The 20,612-nt window shown below is 42.9% G+C and overlaps 1 long non-coding RNA gene across 2 annotated transcripts in view; it reads left to right on the forward strand.

Moving 5' to 3' along the window:
- Nucleotides 1-4,073: 4,073 nt before the first annotated feature.
- The window catches only part of LOC120373228, a 103,673-nt gene continuing 87,134 nt past the window's right edge, over nt 4,074-20,612 (forward strand). For both annotated transcript variants that reach the window (XR_005585455.1, XR_005585456.1), the window contains exon 1: nt 4,074-4,197. This is a non-coding gene — a long non-coding RNA (uncharacterized LOC120373228). The remainder of the gene's footprint in view (nt 4,198-20,612) is intronic.

Raw genomic sequence — 20,612 nt, forward strand, 5'->3', positions numbered from 1 at the left:
TTGGAACAATTTACCAAGGGTCGTGGGGATTCTTGCAATTTTAAAATCATGATTGGAAGTTTTTCTAAAAGATCGGTACTGGAATTATTTTGGGGAAGTTCTATGGCCTGTGTGATATAGAAGGTCACACTAGATTATCATAATGTCCCTTCTGACTTGGAATCTACAAATCTATGAAAACCATCAGAGCATGCAGACCATATACCAGAAGCCCAAAACTTTTATCAGAACCTTATTGTTATGAAGGACAGCCCTAAAAGCTGAGAAATTCAGCTGGCTATATGATGTATTTGGGACATGTGGCCTTCATTGGTAGGTGATGGATTCCCTTAAATATCCCTTTCACCATTATTATAAACAAATAAACTTCACTGCCTGCACAGGCCCAAGGCCTCACTCTCAACCAGAGTGGGGAAACGGGGGGGAGAGGATAAAGCAGACCAGCTGCAGCCATCTCAAGGCAAGCCAAGACGAACCCAGGGCTTGCCAGGGCTGGCAAGTGCTTCTAGGCTTGGCAATTCATAGCCCTGGCACCTCCGGGCTTGCCACATCAGTTATGAAAGTAAAAAATTGCTTGAGCCCCGGCATTTCTTTCATTACAAATTAAGCACTGGGCTCCCTATTTGGAGACAAGGTGAATTGGTTGAGCACTCTGCTTACCAGACCTGTGGAGGGGAGGCACCGTAGGAAAACACCTCAGGGAGTTTTGCTTCTGACAGATTCACCGAAAGCTCCAAATTTGAATGTCCCCCTTGAACCATTCTCAATTTTCAGGCAATTTGGCAAAAGGAGGAAAGCTGCTTTTTTGTAGAGGCCACGTTGCAAACTGAAATCTGATTAGTTTTAAATAGTTCTGGGCTCTCAAACTCTACGTGTCGTTGTCTGAGTTGGACTGATATGGTGCTTCTCTAGCTTCAAATCCTTGACGCAGAGGAGTAACTCTTGAGTTGCTTACCGCGCGGCCTACTTACTCTAGCTCTGGAGAGGGACTTCAAAGGCTTGGGTTCTATTCCCACCTATGCCATGGTCTCCTGGACGACCTTGGGCAAGTTACTTCTCTCTCTTCCTCAACTTTCCCATCTGTAAAAGGGGAATGATACTGACCTCCTTTGGAAAGTGCTTTGGTATTTACTGATGAAAAATGCTATGTATTACTATTAATATACTCTCCTGGGCCTGTGTAGTGGGAGTTACACACACACACACATTGGGTCACATTCTGTAATCTTGGAAGTGAATAAGCATTTATGACAAAGAATTGAAGGGTTGTGCACATTATGCTCATTATTTCCCACTTTTTTCAAAGACTTTAGACTTTAAGGTCAGAAGGGACCATTTTGATCGTCTAGTCTGACCTCCTGCACAACGCAGGCCACAGAATCTCACCCACCCACTCCTATATCAAACCCCTAACTGATGTCTGATCTATTGAAGTCCTCAAATTGTGGTTTAAAGACTTCAAGGTGTAGAGAATCCTCCAGCAAGTGACTCGTGCCCCACGCTGCAGAGGAAGGCGAAAAACCCCCAGGGCCTCTGGCAATCTGCCCTGGAAGAAAATTCCTTCCTGACCCCAAATATGGCGATCAGCTAAACCCTGAGCATGTGGGCAAGACTCACCAGCCAGCACCCAGGAAAGAATTCTCTGTAGTAACTCAGATCCCACCCCATCTAACATCCCATCACAGGCCATTGGGCATGTTTACTGCTAATAGTCAAAGACCAATTAATTGCCAAAATTAGGCTATCCCATTATATCATCCCCTTCATAAACTTATCAAGCTTAGTCTTGAAGCCAGATATGTCTTTTGCCCCCACTGCTCCCCTTGGAAGGCTGTTCCAGAACTTCACTCCTCTGATGGTTAGAAACCTTCATCTAATTTCAAGTCTAAACTTCCTGATGGCCAGTTTACATCCATTTGTTCCTGGGTCCACATTGGTACTGAGCTTAAATAATTCCTCTCCCTCCCTGGTATTTATCTCTCTGATATATTTATAGAGAGCAATCATATCTCCCCTCAGCCTTCTTTTGGTTAGGCTAAACAAGCCAAGCTCTTTGAGTCTCCTTTCATAAGACAGGTTTTCCATTCCTTGGATCATCCTAGTAGCCCTTCTCTGTACCTGTTCCAGTTTGAATTCATCCTTCTTAAACATGCGAGACCCAGAATTGCACACAGTATTCCAGATGAGGTCTCACCAGTGCCTTGTATAACGGTACTAACACCTCCTTATCTCTACTGGAAATACCTCGCCTGATGCACCCCAAGACTGCATTAGCTTTTTTCACGGCCATATCACATTGGCGGCTCATAGTCATCCTGTGATCAACCAATACTCCAAGGTCCTTTTCCTCCTCTGTTACTTCCAACTGATGCATCCCCAGCTTATAACAAAAATTATTGTTATTAATCCCTAAATGCATGACCTTGCACTTTTCACTATTAAATTTCATCCTATTACTATTACTCCAGTGTACAAGGTCATCTAGATCGTCCTGTATGATATCCCGGTCCTTCTCTGTGTTAGCAATACCTCCCCGCTTTCTGTCAGCTGCAAAATTTATTAGCACATTCCCACTTTTTGTGCCAAGGTCAGTAATAAAAAGATTAAATAAGATTGGTCCCAAAACCGATCTCTGAGGAATTCCATCTGTTTTTGTTCTTGCCTAGTTTCCTGTCACAGCCTTAAAGCTTCTTTTTAAAGTAGTTTCAAGGAGGTGAGGGCTCCAGCTGGGGGTGCGGGCTCTGTGGCCATAAATGAGGGGTTTAGGATGTGGGAGGGGGCTCTGGGCTTGGGCAGGGGGTTGGGGTGAGGGAGGGGGTGCAGGGTGTGGGCTCTGGGAGGGAGTTAGAGTGCAGGAGAGGGCTCAGGACTGGGACAGAGAGTTAGGGTGTGGGAGGGGGTCTGGGCTCTGGGCAGCGCTTACCTCAGGCAGCTCCCAGAAACGTCCGGCATGTCCCTTGGGCTCCTAAGTGGAGGGGCAGCCAGGTGGTGCCACCTCTATAGCTCCCATTGGTGGCGGTTCCTGGCCAATGGGAGCAGCAGAGCTGGTGCATGTGGCTGGAGTAGCACGTGGAGCCCCCTTGGGCACCTCTGTGCCTAGGAGCTAGAGGGACATGCCAGCTGCTTCCAGAAGTTGCACGGAGCTGGACAGGCAGCCTGCCAGCCCCACACCAACCGGATTTTTAATGGTCAAAAACCAGATGCCTGGCAACCCTAGGTATCATAAGTTCTGCAAAAGTTTGTAATGATAATATCTCAAGCGTGTTTTTTTTTAAGTAAGGATCCATAAAGTAGAAGTCTTTTAATGGTCCAGCCTGATGGGACCATGGGGATATTTAATCAGGAACCAAAATAAAGAGCCAGATCGATTTATAACAGCTCACAATGTGTAAAGTACCAGAGAGGATTTTACTCAGCGCATGTGTGCCAGGAGTCTTCTGATAAATCACAATGCATCACCTGTGCTGCATACTGTACTAGTGAGATTATTTGACCTGCAATGTATGCATTGCAGACAGATTGGGACAGAGCCTCTTGCCACTTCATATAATATTTTCCTTACACCATAAGCAGACTTATTGAATTCACAAAAGAAGAAATATCCCGTATAGTTCCCCACCTTGCCCCCAGAATAGCAGTAAACGTGAGGCTCAATTTACATGTTCTATATGAAAGTCTCGTGCAAAATAATAGCATACATGTGCATGGAAGCAATATATTTTATATGCTCATAAAATTGTCTCCATAACAAACAAAATAATTTCAAACAGGTGAAGAGGCATCTGCTTCCTCCTCATTTTTAATGTCTAACTTGCACAATTCTATTACCTGAATTTAGACCAATGACATTTTGCTCATACAGTATTTAGTGCCTTTCATCATATCTCAGATTACATTGTCACAGGGATGTGCTGCCCCTTTAAAATGGCTGGCTTGACCCAGAGCTATACTGGCCCTTTTTGCTATAGGCATTCTGGGAATTGTAGTTCCCAAAGGGGGTCAGGTGACTGTGGGAAAAGGGAGTAGGCTATAAAAAGGCTGCGTGTGGTTGAAAATGAAGGGAGTTATGGTGTCTCTTTATGATGGGTGGGGGAAGGAGCCTGGGTCAGGGCTGCAGCTAGAAGCTGGATAAAAGGCAAGAGAATTCTGAGGATGGAACTTGAGCTGGCCTGTCTGAAGGAAGCCTAAGGAGAGCTGGTAAGGCTTTCAGCTTTTAACACTAATCAGTCACTCTGAACTTTTCAAACTCTAAGTAACTGCACCTTGTTCAAATTACTACAAATAACCACCATTTTGTTGGAAAACTAGATCATAGACTGGGGACATGATCATTGTGGAACTAAGTTTTACTTACAAAATTGCAAGCTTTTTACTGTGGAATCATTTGAAGACTAAATATGTTCTCAAGTGCATTGCATATTATGTGTTTTTTTGCATTTAAGTTTGAAACACCTGTGTAGTATTTTTTCAGCTGTCTTTTTTGTTGTTCTTTTTTATTCCCCACACCCTTATCCCTGGGAGGCATGAACAGTAGATTGGTTTAGGTTTGAGGGGAAAATTGCAACAATCCTACTATTTACCCACTTCCATGGCCTACCGTGATTTGGTGGAGTACTTGCTCCAGCAGGTGGTATTGCCAATGTGGCTGAACATGTATTGTACTGCCATGTCATTCTCAGAATTAGCAGTGATGTCCCTTTTCTATCATACTTCTCACCCAATGTTCTAGTGCTTTGCAAATAACTTAAGCTCACAACAATCCTGTGAAGTAAATAGAGGATATATGGGGGACACCACTGAAATGCACCTTCCTCCAGTTTCCCCCATCTAGTAGCTGGCACAGAGGAGATGTTTTAATAGGGGACAGCAACAGTACAGGCCAGGAAGAGAAGAAAGCCAGGGACAGTTAAAACTATAAGAGAATGTAGGTAGAATGTAATTAAACCAAGCTGGAATTTGCACAGAAAAGTAGGGTTAAAATTTCCAAAAAGTGCACTGGGTAAGTTAATGACTATAAAAGTGGCCAGAAACCCTCAGTGTTTCATCTCACCAGAGAGGTGCCATCTTCAAGAGCATAGTATCCCTATAACGGGCGTTGACCCAGTGTGACTCAGAGGACGGAGTACCATCTATTCACCCAGCACAACTCCTTGTGTTTTGAATGCCACAGACCCAGGTTGCTCAGCTTGTGACTCTAACAGGATGTCAGTCTGAGATGGCATGATTGTAAGTGCTTTCAGGAAGGGTAGATGGAAAAACAAGCTCATATCAACAAATAGAGCCACAAGTATCTGAATTCTTACATTATATGCACAGCAGTGGGGACTCTAATTTGCAAGTACCTGAGGCTTCTTGGAGTGGCGGGAGGGATCTGGCCAATCTTTACATGCACCCATTGTGGAGCAGTGTTGGAATTGAAGAGTGCTGCCACCCTATATCAGAAAAACAGACCACTCTCTGCTGATCCTTTGCCTTTTTAAACTGGCAAGCTGTGAAGAATTTTGGAGATCCCTTCTTCTGTGTGCATGTCCTGGGGACTGGCCAAAGATTTTTCTCTGACTCAGTTCTCTGTGAAAACACAAAGAAAACTTGTACAAATCAAAATCAGAACAGTGATATTTCCACTGTCTGGTGGCTCACTTAGTTATGAATATGATAAACCTTAACTACAGCAGCTTCTATATGAAGTAAATTATCTGTGTGTAGCAAATTAAAATTAAACACATTCTCAAGGCTGGGAATTTATCCAGATAGAGAATGAAATTTGCTTCCTATCAAAGTGCAGTTCTACTCTCCTGGGTTTAGAATTGGCTCTCCTCAGTTCTGGAGAGGCATTGATTTGACAACCATGGAAAAGCATTGAATTCTCATTCCATAGTCCAGCTGCAGAGCAGTTTTGCTGAAGCGAGAGCAATTGAGAAGACCCTTGTTCCATTAGTAAAAATGTCGGGTGAAATCCTCACCCCACTGAAGTTGATGGGGAGGGGAATTTTTCCATTGCCTTCAGTGGGGTCAGGATTTCACCTCTTGACATAAGTCTGTAGCAGTTCATACAAATGGTGCATTTAAAACGCACTTGCATTGCGGGAAGTCCGAGATGTTTGTTTCTCCATTTCCTTTTAATAGCGAAACCAAGTAAGAGTAGGAACAGCTGAAGCGGAAAGCATAAGTAAAATCAACGGGCTTACATTTAAAGAGGAGAGACCCTGCCCCTTTCAATAGGATGTGTGTATGTATCCAAAACAATAGGTTGTTTTGCTGGTTTTCAGAAGTAATGGCTTTATCTATAATCTATGGAACAAGACTCTAGTAGAAGAGGGAGGCAGTATGGTCTAGTGTCTAGAGCACTGGACTGGGAATTGAGACCTGGGTTCTTATCCTTAACCTGCTCTTTGACCTTGTGCTTCTGTTTCCCTTCCTACTCTTTGCCTGTATTGTGCATCTAGACCAGGGGACAGCAACCTCTGGCACGCGGCTTGCCAGGGTAAGCACCCTGGCGGGCCGGCCCAGTTTGTTTATCTGCTGTGCCAGCAGGTTTGGCCGACTGCATCTCCCACTGGCTGTGGTTTGCTGTCCCAGGCCAATGGGTGTGGCGGGAAGCCATGGCCAGCACATCCCTCGCCTGCGCTGCTTCCCGCCGCCTCCATTGGCCTGGGATGGCAAACCGCGGCCAGTGGGAGCCGCGATCGGCCGAACTTGCCGATGCGGCAGGTAAAAAAACTGGCCTGGCTCGCAAGGGTGCTTACCCTGGTGAGCCACGTGCCAGAGGTTGCTGACCCTTGATCTAGACTGTAAGCTTTTTGGAGCAGGAGCTATCATCTTACTGTGTTTGTAAAGTGCTTGGCGTCATGAGGTCTGGTCTTGGTCGCGGGACGGATGTATGTGTGATGCTGCTAGAAAATAAATCACCATAACATGCTTCAGCCATTAGTGTAACGAAAGATACACTGTGAAAACAGTTGAGAGATCCATTTTAATGATAATGGAAACTGATGCAGAGAAACCTGAAAACTGGGATTGGTTTTTCTTATTGTATTTCTGTGGGATTTTTGTCCTTCCAGATCATACTCTTCAGGAAATAATGTATGAATTATTCAAGGAGTAAAAGGTTTTACCACATACTGTGTGGATCAAATCCCCCTGGACCTCCCTGTCTCTTATAAATGCATAGTTTGTGTTTCCAATGGCTTTGACAGAATATTCAGAAGTTGCCAGAACTTCCAGCTTCAACTCTGAGTCCACAGGGAAGAATTTTGAGCCCATAATGCAGTAGGTAGCGCTTAAGTTACTTTCTGATACTGCACCAGTTATTTTACATCCTACCCAGCTACTGGTCTTGAGACTGTCCATAGAAAGTATATCAGAATGAATCTGATGGCATTTGAGTCTCCCTTTATTTTTTTGCAATGCTTCTTTCCTCTTGGCAAATTTGAGAGACGAAGGAGGTGTAGGAGAGGAAGGTCTGAAAGATTACGTCAAATAAAGCATTCTGTTCTGAAAGAAAGAAAGAACGGGAGTCCTGTATTTCTTGTGCCCCGGGATTAGCCCCATGCTGTTAAATTTATTGTGGCCTGAATTGTGTCTTTAGGCACAATCCTACCAACAGGTGTTGTGAAAGCTCCTTTCCCTTAGTGGTATGTAGCCCTGGCAAGCATTGTATCTCAGCCATCTTTGAAGTACAATGCTGGCTTGGCTGTCCCCTTGCTCCAGGGGCATGATTTGCTGCTGGCTTATACCTTTGAACACCAGAACCAACTCTCCACCTATTCCTTGCTTTCCATGTCCCTGGCTGGCTCTGGTGGGGAGTAAGTGGGCTTAGTTCTGTGCACTTGGACTCGAGGTGGTCCTGGCAGCATCCGCAGGGCTGTAAGAGGGTCCTTATGTACATGTGTTATCCAAGTCATAATCTATCCTGCTAACACAGAAAAGATTTCCAAAGCCATGACTGCCTCCCTTCACGGTCTGCTTTTACAAATGAGAAAACTTACTTGAGTCTTGATTCAGCAAGGTACTTAAGCACACGCTTCAGTTGCTCGCAGAATATGCATTCAAGTCCCATTGATTCTTTTGCTGAACTGGGGCCCTGGACTTGCTGTCCCATCTCTTGTGTTTGCTGATTAAACCTTCTCCTTGACTATAACTTTCCCACTATTTTGTTTGGACTAAAATAAATGACTTGGGATGCATGCATGTTTATGTTCTTTTCCTATCCGCTGGTGGGGAAGTCAGCATTAATCTTATCCAGTATGTCTGCATGGATTGGTTACACAAAAACCAAACCAGTACAGCATGATGGGAAAGTGGGGGGAGTGTAAAATATTCCTGACATGAATAGAAACAAATGTAAAAAGTTACCCCTCCCCCCCTTACTTCCCAGAATCCTCCATGCAACCCATTTGCTCTCTGGGAACTTGGAGTTGAATTCAACTTCAGACACCATCTTCTTGGCCTCAGGCTTATGGGGCAGAGGGGTAAGTCTATTACCAAAGAAAAGAGAGGCCAGCGTTACCACCTTGCACTGCAAGTGCAGGTTTTAATCCTGCAAAAAGACACTTCACCCTGAGTTCACTTAAATTGTGAACATTGGTGCTTTACGCTAATGCAAGCAATACAAATACTAGCCCAATGGCCAGCCAAGAGACAGAAGGTGGGCCGCTCCTTCTGAATTGCTTATTTAAACTAAACAAGGGGCATGAAACTGAAACCAGAAAATCATACAAAATCTGGGTAAACAACCCTATTACTAATAGACCCATAGCACAAAACCTCAAAAAGGATCCTCCCACCTGGCACTGAGTGGTTCCACCCTTACCTCTGCCTTGATAATGTCCCCACCTCCCTTGGTCTTTGCTCTTTGTCAGAAGTTTGCAGTTTAAATAGGTGGTAACAAAACCAAACATCACAAAACATTTTAAAGAGTCAGTGGGGCTGTGGGCAGGCCCCAGAATCTCCCTGCAAACGTGCAGTTGCAGGATTGGGGCCCAAGTAATTCTTAACTGGATAAGAACCATCCCTCCCCAGTGTGGCTTTTTCTTAAATAACCGTGGTGCCTATAAATGAGCAGTTCTTCTCAGACCTTAGCTCTGCTCACTTGAAACAATGTAGTTTTGTAATGAATGCATGTCATACTATATTTTCACTTCTCGTCAGCAGGAAGGGAAAGAATATAGGAATGCAGCACAGTTCTGTAGGGGTGTCCCCCCTCTCTTACACTGTTTCCAGGGGCCAAGGATGGATATAGGACATATGCTTATAGGCCACTTTTAGACCAGTCTTGGGTTGAGGAGCTTAAATGGATCTACATTTCTCATGGGAAAGATTATATTATAATGCAACCATGGCTTTCCGGGCCCCTGGTCCCAGGCAGGTTTTTTTTTTTTCAGCAATCAGCTATACACCTTTAAAGAGGCTTTTCTGCTTTATATCATTTCAGAGCTCAATTCAGAGGCACCTCCTCATTCTAGAGTTTTAAAGGGGAAAAATGCCCAATTGATCTGCTTAACTTAGAACTGGAGCCAGCTATTAGGTCAGTGAGGTATTTGCTTGCCCCCAGTGAGTAATTGGAAAGCTAGTACTTGACTTGTTTAATGGCAAGATGGGAAGACAGTAAATCTTTGAAGTGGGATCTGTGACATCCTGTCACTCAAATCCCCACCAACATGGGTTAAGTGGGATGTAAATAGAGGATCAATTAACAAGTAGGGCCACAGCTGAAGGGCTAATTAGAGGGAGAAGCAACCCCAGCAAGTGGGAGCAGATAGAGGGGAAGGAAGCCCAGGAAGAGGGAGAGCCTGGTACTAGCCGAAGCCGCAGCTAGTTTTGCCTTCTATTTGTCCTGCCTCCTACCTCCCCAGAAGTGGTCAAGGTGGCTTGGAGGAGTGTGGTGTGTACCTAAGGTGAGAGACACTCACAGGGGGCCACCCCATGGTACATCTTAATGACTCTAGGAGGGCAGTAATTAATTATTTTAATCTAAAGGAAACACAGTTGTGCAATCCAAAGATTATGCTACTATCCTAAGTGTTTCAGGTCTCAGGCTGCCCTAGTCCAGTGTCAGATATGCAGGTGCATCTTGGAAAAATCCAATATTGCGTGTCTATGGGTCTAAGAGTGAAACTGCTATCTAAGTGAAACAGGAAGGGTGGGAAAGATCGCTACCTGCGGTTCTTCCCACTCAGAGTGAAATCCTTGCTGAATTGGGGTAATTCAGTTCTGCGCAATGGAGGCGTGGTGGCTGAGAAGATAAATTTCATCCTCCAACTTGGAGCATCCACTATTTGTTGAAATAGCCACTATGGCTCCTTCGTGCCAGTTGTTTGTTGAAAATGAATATTTTCATTCTCTTATGTTGTCTTGTGATGAAGCCTTTCAAGAAAACAGATGAAGTTGCATTCTTTTTGTGTGTCTACCAATAGGAGACTTGTGATACTTGCTGTGCCATTACAGCAGTAAAAGTTGTGTCAAATTAGCAAGTTGCTTGAGGGTGGCCTGTCAAGTGTATCCTGTGAAGGCGACACTTAGCCTATGACAGCTAAGAATTCTTTAATTTTTGGTGAGTTCCTGTTTTGCCTCCCAGACTGCAGCTTTTCTCCTATCCAATAGCTGTGATGACAGTTAATTCTTTGCACTTTGGAGATGTCAAAGGGCTTGTTGCTCCCTAGAAGAAAACTTGGAATTGTCACTGTTTGTAAAGTGTTCAAGGGAGATAAATATTCTGTTCTTTCAAAACCCCCAGCACCTTGGTGCATGAGTGTTGAAGTTAAGCATTTAAAAGTCAGGCAATGACAAAGTAAAGTTTGTACATACAACCTTTACTCTGCCCACTTGTGCATTATGTCCCCATCCTTAATTACATGATTAATAATAGAAATGTCAATTTTTCTATGATTACTACATATCCACAGTTAACGGGTTCTTACGCAGTAGACTATAGACTAAATATGACAGTACATCCTGCAAACACTTACTGCGTGTGTAACTCTACTCGCCTTGAACTCAGTGGGACTGCTCGTGTGAGTAAATACTTGGAAGGATGAGTCCCCCATTAGCTTTATAGTTCATGGGGCCCCACCCCTTAAACTGTGTCTATGCTGCTGGTTGGAGAAAAGTGTTGGGTACATGATAGATGACTAAAGGCAGATCCCTGTGCCCATACAGATCCCCAGTGATGCCTATGGCTCTATGCAAAGCGTGCTGCCTGCAGCCCTAAGTCGATCAAAGCAAAGCCAAGTCTCACCACAATACTCACAAGAACTAGGTTGTCACAGTCCTTACAGAGCTTTGCAGGGACATAAGGAAGAAAGAGTGATTGCTGGAGTAAGGGTAGCCAAGATTGTGGCAGCTGGTACTACTTGCCTAATTCCCACCTCCATGCACAAGTAGGCAGGGAGGAATGGGGAGTAGAAAGAGCTCTGGCATTGTTCCTCCCCGATTCGCTGATTGGATTAGCTGTCTGGCCATATGGATGGGAGTAATTTGCTGACCAGAAGGAGTGAAGTAAATTCTTCCTCTCGCAGGGCATGGGAGAAGCTGGGGTGAAATTATGACTTGGAGTCAGTTTCTTCTTTGGTCCTCTCCTGCGGTGGTGCAGTTACATGCTGACCTCCATTCAAGGTAGACTGTGATGTTACAGTCTAGCTATTGGCAATGGCTGTGTCCTTGACACATTTCAATTTCCCACCTTGTCATTTGTGTTCTAATGCTATATTTAAAAACAAACACAAAAAACCAGCCAACACCTCGCCCCCAGGCAAATGGTTGATCCTCCCACATGAGTTCCCAAACTTTCTAGAAAGCTGTCTTCAGACAGAGACCAAGCACAGGAAATTTCATCCTAAATGGTGAAAGTTTTGGGAAGCATCTTAATACAGGGACTTAGGATGGGAACACTCATGCAACCTTTGCAATTGGAACACTCTTTGGTATCTTCAGTTGGGTGAAACAGTGCTGTTTAACTGCAAAGTTATTTATGAACAAACCTATTATTCTGTCATGTATTAAGGAAACATACTTGAACCATTAGCTGTCCTGTATTCATAAAAGGATTTCTTTGTTCACTTTCTTGCTGTATAAGTTCTTGGGTTTTAAGAAGGCATTTAGAAGTATAGCAGGGACACACTCTCTCTCTCTCTCTCTCTCTCTCTGTCTCTGTCTGTGCAGATCAAGTCCTGGGCTGGCAGGGAACCATTGCTAAGTGGCAATCTCTCATCGGGGGGAGGGGGGGGGAAGTATTGTAGAGAGTCTAGCAAAGCTCTTATTCTTGAAGCAATCTTGCCAGTCAGCAACAACTGTGGGCAGAGACAGAAACCTGGCTGTTCTAAAAACTGAAGACTCTGGCACTGCTCCCTGACAACTACAGTTATTAAAAATATGCTGAAGTAGCACAATCCAGCAGCTTGAAATATTTCAGACAGCGTGATGATAACCCATCCACACCTATCCTCCTCGTAGAATGGCAGAAATGAAAAAACCACAGTGTTCTGAGGAAAATGTGGAAAAGTTTCTTATTACCTTGCACCAAAATCAATATTGTCTGTGTTGGGGGACAGGGAGCTTTTGAAGAACTTTTGCTGCATATCTGAGGGTTGACTGCCCAGCAAGCTTCTGAGACAGAGATCTGATAGAAAGGAAGCACTAGTCTTTACAGAGTTAGAAATGTCATGGAGGCATGCCGTAGCCATGGGGAGGAAAATGAGAAAGAGAGACATTAAAATTAAACTGCTTCAGATTCAGTAAACTCGTTGTCTTTGCTCTAGATAAAGTTACTCCTGGGAACTGGCATAACTGCTATTTAGAAATGGGAAAACTAATTCTGCAAACTTATGCATATGCATTACTCATGTAAGTAGTCCTACTCTACTTCTCATGTGTAACTTTACCCAGGTGTTTAAGGCCTTGTCAACATGCACAGGTTGTACTGCACTGATATCGGTAAACAGTACATCTCTCTCCCTGGTGTGGCTGCAGTTCAGGGCCAGCTCTAGGCACCAGTGCTCCAAGCATGTGCTTGGGGCGGCACTTTCCAAGGGGCAGCACTCCGGTGCCTTTTTTTGCTTGGGGCGCAAAAAGCCAGGAGCCGGCCCTGAGCGGAGGTGAGCTGCGGCGGTGGGGGGTGCAGGGAGGGCTGCAGGAAGTAACCCTGGGGGGTGGGGTGGCAGAAGAACCACTCCCCCCACCCCCCCGCTCACCTCTGCCTCCTTCCCCAAGTGTGCTGCCGCTCTGCTTCTCCCCCACTCCCTCCTAGGCTTGCCTGGGAGGGAGGGGTAGGAGGGAAAATGCGGTGTGCCAGGGGGAGGAGGCGGGGCCGGGGATTTGGGGAAGGGGTTAGAATGGGGCAGGGAGGGGGTGGAGTTGGGGCAGGGCTGGGGGGGTGGGCAAGGGAAAATTTTTTCCACCCCCAAGCAAAAAAAAACCCTTGGAGCCGACCCTGCCACAGTTGCACTGATATAATGATGGCCTTGCTTACACTGAGAGGGTTTACCAGTATAGCTATGCTAGCAAATCTTCCTAGTGGAGATGCATCTTATACCAGCAAAAGTTTTTATACCAGTTCCCTGAATGAAATAAGCTAAGGGAATTTTTGCCAGTATAACTGCATCTACACTAGGGCTTTTGCTGGCTTAGCTATGCTGGTCAGGGGTGTGACCTTTCTTTTTTTTTTTCACACTCCTAACAGATGTAGCTATGCCAGTAAAACTTTTAAGTGTAGATGAGGCCTAAGCTTCTTGGGAGAGGGACTGTCTTTTTGTTCTGTCTGTCAAGTCCCTAGCATAACTGTGTCCAGTCCATGACTGGGTGCTGTGGAAATACAAGTGATAAGTGACTCTCATATTTGACAACTGGTCAGAGAACCTGCCCTTCTGCTGTTTGATCCTACAGCCGCAGACAGCAAATCCGGTGTAGGATTATTATTTAAACCAGTGTATTGCCATGAACAAGCCAGTGTTTTAGAAGAGACATAAGAGGTACTTTAGTCTGTCTTTGATATCCTGTTCTTCTGGCATCTGAGAGCAGCAGCATTACCAAGTGTCCAAATGGATTATTCTGTTCAGCCAATTAGCCCTCTTCTGGAAGGAAGGTATGCCAAAATAAGAGCTACAACAGGAGCTGCTTGCTGAAGAAAATGCCAAACTCCTCTCTGGAGCATTTTGTCTGTGGATAAACACTAATGTGTTTAGACCTTAAACAAAAAATTGGTGAAATCCTATTATAGGTTTAATGATGCAAAGAAGAGACATGCATCAAAAAGCTTCCTGTAAAGTCTGCAGAGCCTGCCTGTGGATAATCCCCATTACACCTGACCAGTTTGACAGCACATTGTAATGTGCATTAGCAGAGCTGCTGCATAGGGAGAAGGTTGCCCATCCACAGCAGAAACGGATCAATATCAAAACCTTGGATTTCAAACCCCTCCTTTAAGAACAACGGGTAATCCTAGTTCTGGAACCAGATTCTATGTGTGAAGGTCCATACCCTGCAGTTCATAATACCATAGTTTCTCCCTTGTTGTTCCCCAAAACAATGACACTTAAGATAGTTTCCCTATGTATGCAGCAACATCATAACAGTACAGTCTGAGCATTAAAACAATGCTAAATATGAACATGATAAATGCTAACAATTGATTGACCTCTTGCAACTAATGGTGATAAAGATTGAGTGTTAATAACAACAAAGTATAGTTATTTGGGTAAAGACTTTTTTCCTGATGACAGTTGTCAGATACTTTTGCAGGGAGTTTTTAGACTCAGAAATTAAGTGCAGAAGAGATCATCTAGTCTGACAGCCTGCATGCTGAAGGCCATGGAACCTCGACCCATAACTGCTGGCTGAGTTACTGAAGTCCTCAAATCATTATTTAAACTCTTCAAGTTAGAGAATCCGCTAATTAAAACCCGTAAGTGACCCGTGCCCCATGCTGCAGAGGAAGGCAAAAAGCCGCCAGGGTCTCTGCCAATCTGACCTGGAGGAAAATTTCTTCCCAACCCCAAATATGGTGGTCAGTTGGGTCCTGTGAATTTTGGCAATAGCCAGACACCAGGAAATAATTCTCTGTAGTAACTCAGCGTGTTCCCCATCTAGTGTCCCATCACTGGCCATTGGGGAATGTTTGCTACTAGCAGTCACAGATAGGATTGCCTACAATGGTATATAGCCAATCAGACCATTTTCTCAATAAACTTATCAAATTCAGTCTTGAAGCCAGTTAGGTGTTTTTTGCTCCCACAGCTCCTCTTGGAAGGCTGTTTCAGAACTTTACTCCTCTGATGGTTAGAAACCTTCATCTAATTTCAAGCTTAAATTTGTTGATGGCCAGTTTGTTCTTGTGTCAACAAAGGCGCAACGTTTTAATTCTATTGAAAAGACACAAAGGTAGTTGGACTACTCTAACTTCAAATTAAGCCTCTAATGCACGTCCACAGGTGCAAGGAGGCTGATACCTTCTCACCCAATGTGCCTCAGTGGTCATGGGACAGCGGGTATGATCACCATGCATTGCTATGTGCAGGCTAAAGGCTGTGAGTGAGAGAAGGAACCTGAGGGTTTCAAAGGTGGTCAAGGAAGTTGGGCTTTCAATGGAATTCTAGGGGAGCTGAGCACCAAACTTCCTTAGGCCCCTTAGAAAATCCCAGATGGAACATCTGTTTGGTAAGGTTTTAGTCAGCCCCTTGCTGGTATGGGAGCATGCTTTCTGTGGCTTGAGTATGATATGCACTGTGCAATGAATGAATGAATGTTTAGCTGCATGATGAAAGCAATGATTCATATCTAAGGGACAATTTTATGGGACAGTGCAAGTTGAGATGCTGTAGTATATGAGCCCTTTTGACTGAATTATGCTGTCAAATGATGCACGCTCCCTTCTGCAACCCAGAGAAGGATGGATGGAAAGTTTCATTGAGTGCTTTACTGGCCAACTGACAGTGGTGGTTGATAATACTGCGATGTGCTTGTGGCGAGGATAACAGCTGCGAAGAAAAAAGGAGCAAAGAAGGTAATTTACACTTGCAAGGGCAAGGACAAAATATACAAATCATACTGGAGATAAAGAAATGCTCAGGCTTATGATGGCAGTGTGTTTGGGGTACATGATGTTATCACAAGATACGGTAGCTTGTTTATCTTGCTGTGAAATGCACAGACTAGACACGTCAGTTTTGGAAACAGTTCTGAACCACAAGAGCTAGGGAAAATAACTTTGCAATGTACTTAGTTCTGCTAATGAACTAAGATAGTGAAGACCGAAACACTGAGAAATAAATGCACTATATGTGCAGTCTATTGGCACATTAACCTTGAATCTTCCTCTTGTATGCTTGATGCAGAGGCAGAATTATATCATAACACAAGTACGGAACTGGTGGTACAGGGCCAGATTCTTAACTGGTGTAAATTGCTGTAGCTTCATTGAAGTCAATAGTGCTACACCAATTTACACGAGCTAAGAATCTGCCCTAAAAGTTTGGCTTATGTCAAGTTTAGACTAGTTCACGTTTGTTGATGGATCATGATCTGAATAGAGTGGCAAAGGGGTAGCGTGTAGGTAACTTTGTTTGGAGGTTTTGTGGTGGTCACACAGTATGTTGAGGCTAAACCACAAACCTCATAAAGTCACACTTTTTTTTAAAATCTAGGGTTCCAAAGGTTACAATTTATAGATGACACCATTACACTTTAGTGCACTCAATGTACTACATGGATTTAAAGAAGCGTATCTCTTCATCTCCAAGTGTGCGTGTAACCCCTTTAATTGTTCATACAAGTTACACAGTAACTGCATTAACTCTGATTCTGGAACCATTTCCTGCTAATCTAAAGGTGGAGAGGGGAGTAGAAAGGGTTAAAGCTAGAAGCAAAATTTAACTTAATGGGGGAAAATCCTTTCATTAAAAAGTTTGATTCTGTAGACAAATAATTGGTTTTCACCCTACAAAATGTTAAAATTTTTAATAGCTCTATGAAAAATACCCTATTCCTATGAATAATGCTTCTGATTTTCAAATTGACTATACTGAGAATATTTACCAAAGAATGAATAATAGAATTCATTATCTTGATTTTTCTTAAAACTGGAATTGCTGAAGCCTATCCCCCGTTACTGTATCATAGTTTTTGTAAACCCCTAATTAACAGGCCTGACATTTTATTTGTTCTAAAGTTGAAAAAAGCCCTCATTTTGTTAATATTCACAGGGTAATTTCCCTAGTCACCTTTTTCAGTGAAAAATGTTTACAACAAATAGTGTTATGTATGTAGCAGAAAGTTAAAAGAATTGAATTCTGTCCTCAAGTGTGTTGTTAGCATGCTCTTCTTGAATACATTAGTTGGCTCATCTATTAGATGTACAAGGTGTTGTACTCAGTTATTTCTTGCTTAAATTACTTCATAATGAAAACTAGGCATTGTGCAGAAGATTAATCAGTTAGGTTTTGAGGACACTGAGGCTGGCGTTGGGAGGGTAAATTTCATATTCTTGCCTCAGTACGACTCCTTTTTCCCTTTGAAACTCTAGCTATTGCTGGCTATAGTCCTGCTGCGACTTTTATATAGTGGCCCAGTCTCCAGGGACACTATTGGGAATGTTTGAAATGAATATACACTGCCATTTACTTCTGTAAGGGACCTGTTTTAAATAACATAGTGGCTCCAGACCTGGATTTGGGTAGAGTCTAATGGAGCAGAAACAGAATCGCTTGAATTCCAGTATCTAGGCTTCAGTGGCCTAGCAAGTATTCTGGGTCAGGTTTCAACCCCAGACTGAAATGGGGGGGACCACACAAAGCCGTGACAGTGGGGAGAGCAAGATGAACCTCTCAGATAAGAGAAAATCTGTATCACAGGGAGCTGGAGAAATGTTGCTTCTGGCTAAATACCAGATAGACATAATATGCAGATAAAACTTACTTTCTTATGAATTTTAAAATCTACACATGAAATGAAGATCATCAGGGTTAAGACTTCTCTGTTTTGAAAGAGTTTATTTGGTTAAAGAGTTGGGATCAACAACTTTACATCTGGGGTTGATCTACTGGGTCTATGATTCACAAAGGTTATTTTTACTTGCAACTGTGGTCAGAGGCGGATTAGGGGTTTCTGAAGCCCTGGGCCAGAGCAAGTGAGGGACCCTCCCCACCTCTTCCATCAGCAGTCCCCCCAGCTCCTCCCAACACTCCTGCCAGGGAAATGGGGCTTGCCCTGCTCCGCCCGCCTGGCGCTCCTGCTGGGGAGTATTACATCAACATTGTTCATTTAACTATACTTACTATCTCATTAAAAAAAATAAATCAAGTTAGTTTGACAGGGTCTATTTTCCATAAACCTGTGTTGATTTGCATTAATTACATTACTCGCTCCTTTAGTTCTTTCTTTATTAATAGTCCCATATCAGCAGTGCCATTATATTTCGCATGATCTAAGCCAAGCTGATAGGCCTATAAATATCCACATCATCTTATGTAACTTTAAAAAAAATTTTTTTGGCATATTAGCTTTCTCCCATTCTTCTGGAACTTCCCCAGTACTTCAAGAACATATTAAAAATGAACATTAAGGTCCAGAAAGCTCCTCAAACAGCTCTTTTAAAACTCCTAGATGCAAGTTTATTGGGACTTCTCATTATAAAATGTTTAACTTTAGTAGCTTGTTTAACATTCCCCAGAGATACAAGTGGAACGGGAAGAGTGTTATCATCATATGATGAGAAAATATCATTTGTTTTTACCTCAGATATAGAATATAAATATTTATTCAACACTTCTGCTTTTTCTGCATTATTACTGATAATTCTACCATTTTTATCTAGTAATGGACTAATACAATTGTCAGAATTCTTTTTGTTCCTAATATATTTAAATGACTCCTGCTCATTGTTCTTAACTCTGCTAGTCATAGATTTCTCCTTGTGTACTTTTTGCGTTCCTTATCAATTTTCTGCACTTCAACTTCTGATTTATATTCATTATTATCAACTTCCCCTTTCTTCCATCTGTTCTAAATATTTAATTTTTTTATAGCTACCCTCACTTCCCCTTTAAACCAAGCAAGTTTTTTAACCAGCATAGCCTTCTACCTTGATTGTGGCTTTTTGGACATCTACTAAGGTGTTCTTAAATTATCTCAATTCTTATTCACATTTTTTCTGATTAAGTTCTTCATCATAGCTGATGTCTCATAATTGTTTCATCTTTGTGAAAATGGCCCTGGAAACAGGTAATGCCATTTTTTTGACAGAGTGACACTTCCTCTCCCTTTTTGCTCACTCAATCCTTCCTAAATAGGTTATAATTATTGATTTTTTTTTTAAATCATTCCAATCATGCAAATCATCCTACCAGGTTTCAGTAATACCAACTAGATTGAATTAATGCTCATAAATGAGCAATTCCAATTCCTTTTGTTTACCTCCTAGCGTTGGTGTAGAGGCAATTCAAGAACTACTACTTCTCTTCAGGTCCTTTGGTTCTTGATTGATTTTGTTCTCAATATCTCAGTTTTGTGCTAAGTGACTTTGCAAATCATCCCTCTTTATACTTTCCCCTTTCATTATTAGTTTAACATCCTCCTGACTACTCTAGCCAGCTTGTCCACAGGAGGTTGGTCTGCCTTCTACTGAGGTGGAGGCCATCCAAACAATACAGCCCCATCTCCTCTTAGAAGTTGGACCAGTATTCTACAAAGCCAAAACTCTCTCTATCCTAAATCACTTATTAGCCAGCAGTTCACTCCCAGAATCTTCTTTTGTGTCTTCCTTTGTTCCTGGGACATGATGGATCTCAGAACATCACTTGGACATTCTTCTTCAACATGCTTTTGAGTTCCCTGAAACCATCTACACTCTGCAAGATATCCCGTAACTCAGTGTCGTTACTCCCGGTCTGACCCATGAACTTCGCTGTCCATTAAAGGTCTTTGCCATGTGTAAGTCATGACTGGGAAAGAAACGTGTTATATATATGTTGATGCAGCTTAATATCTGTGGAGACGTAAGTGCATTTCTGGAGACATGACGTAAACTATTTATGCCTGCATGTTTGTAGAGCTAGATCCTCAGCTGGTGTAAATCAGCATAGCTCCACTGAAGTTACACCAGCTGAGGATCTTGCCCCATACACTCTTGCTGAGCTAACTGAATTGGGGATCTCTAACGGGGTCAAAGAAGATAAAGTGCACAACATTCAAATGTGCCTTTCTAGCAATTTGGCTTAACTCAAGCTGAAGAGCTAATAAAAAACGGTCTCCATATTGCTGAGTAGTATTAAAGATGTTGCATATCTGAACAGCTGTGAAGGATTAGTAGCAGTAAAAATAAATTATACGTAAAATCAAAAGGGAGCTTATATATTGCTTCCACCAAGCTGACATAGAGTAAAATAAAACCCATAAGACATATCAATAGAATAATAATATAATTATAATATTGCCTGGCAATAGGTTGTATTTTAGATAAAATTGGTCTCACGACCTTAAAATGTCACATAATAAACATCTTCATACACTAGAGGCTCATCTCACTTAACTCAGAAATATTAGACGTCTGTCTAATCGTAGTACTTAACATACAGTGAAAAGACCCACATGGAAACCAGAATAGTATGTTTGTTCTATTCATCCTG

Source organism: Mauremys reevesii, linkage group 10 (assembly GCF_016161935.1).
Source record: "Mauremys reevesii isolate NIE-2019 linkage group 10, ASM1616193v1, whole genome shotgun sequence".
Classification (NCBI taxonomy): Eukaryota; Metazoa; Chordata; order Testudines; family Geoemydidae; genus Mauremys; species Mauremys reevesii.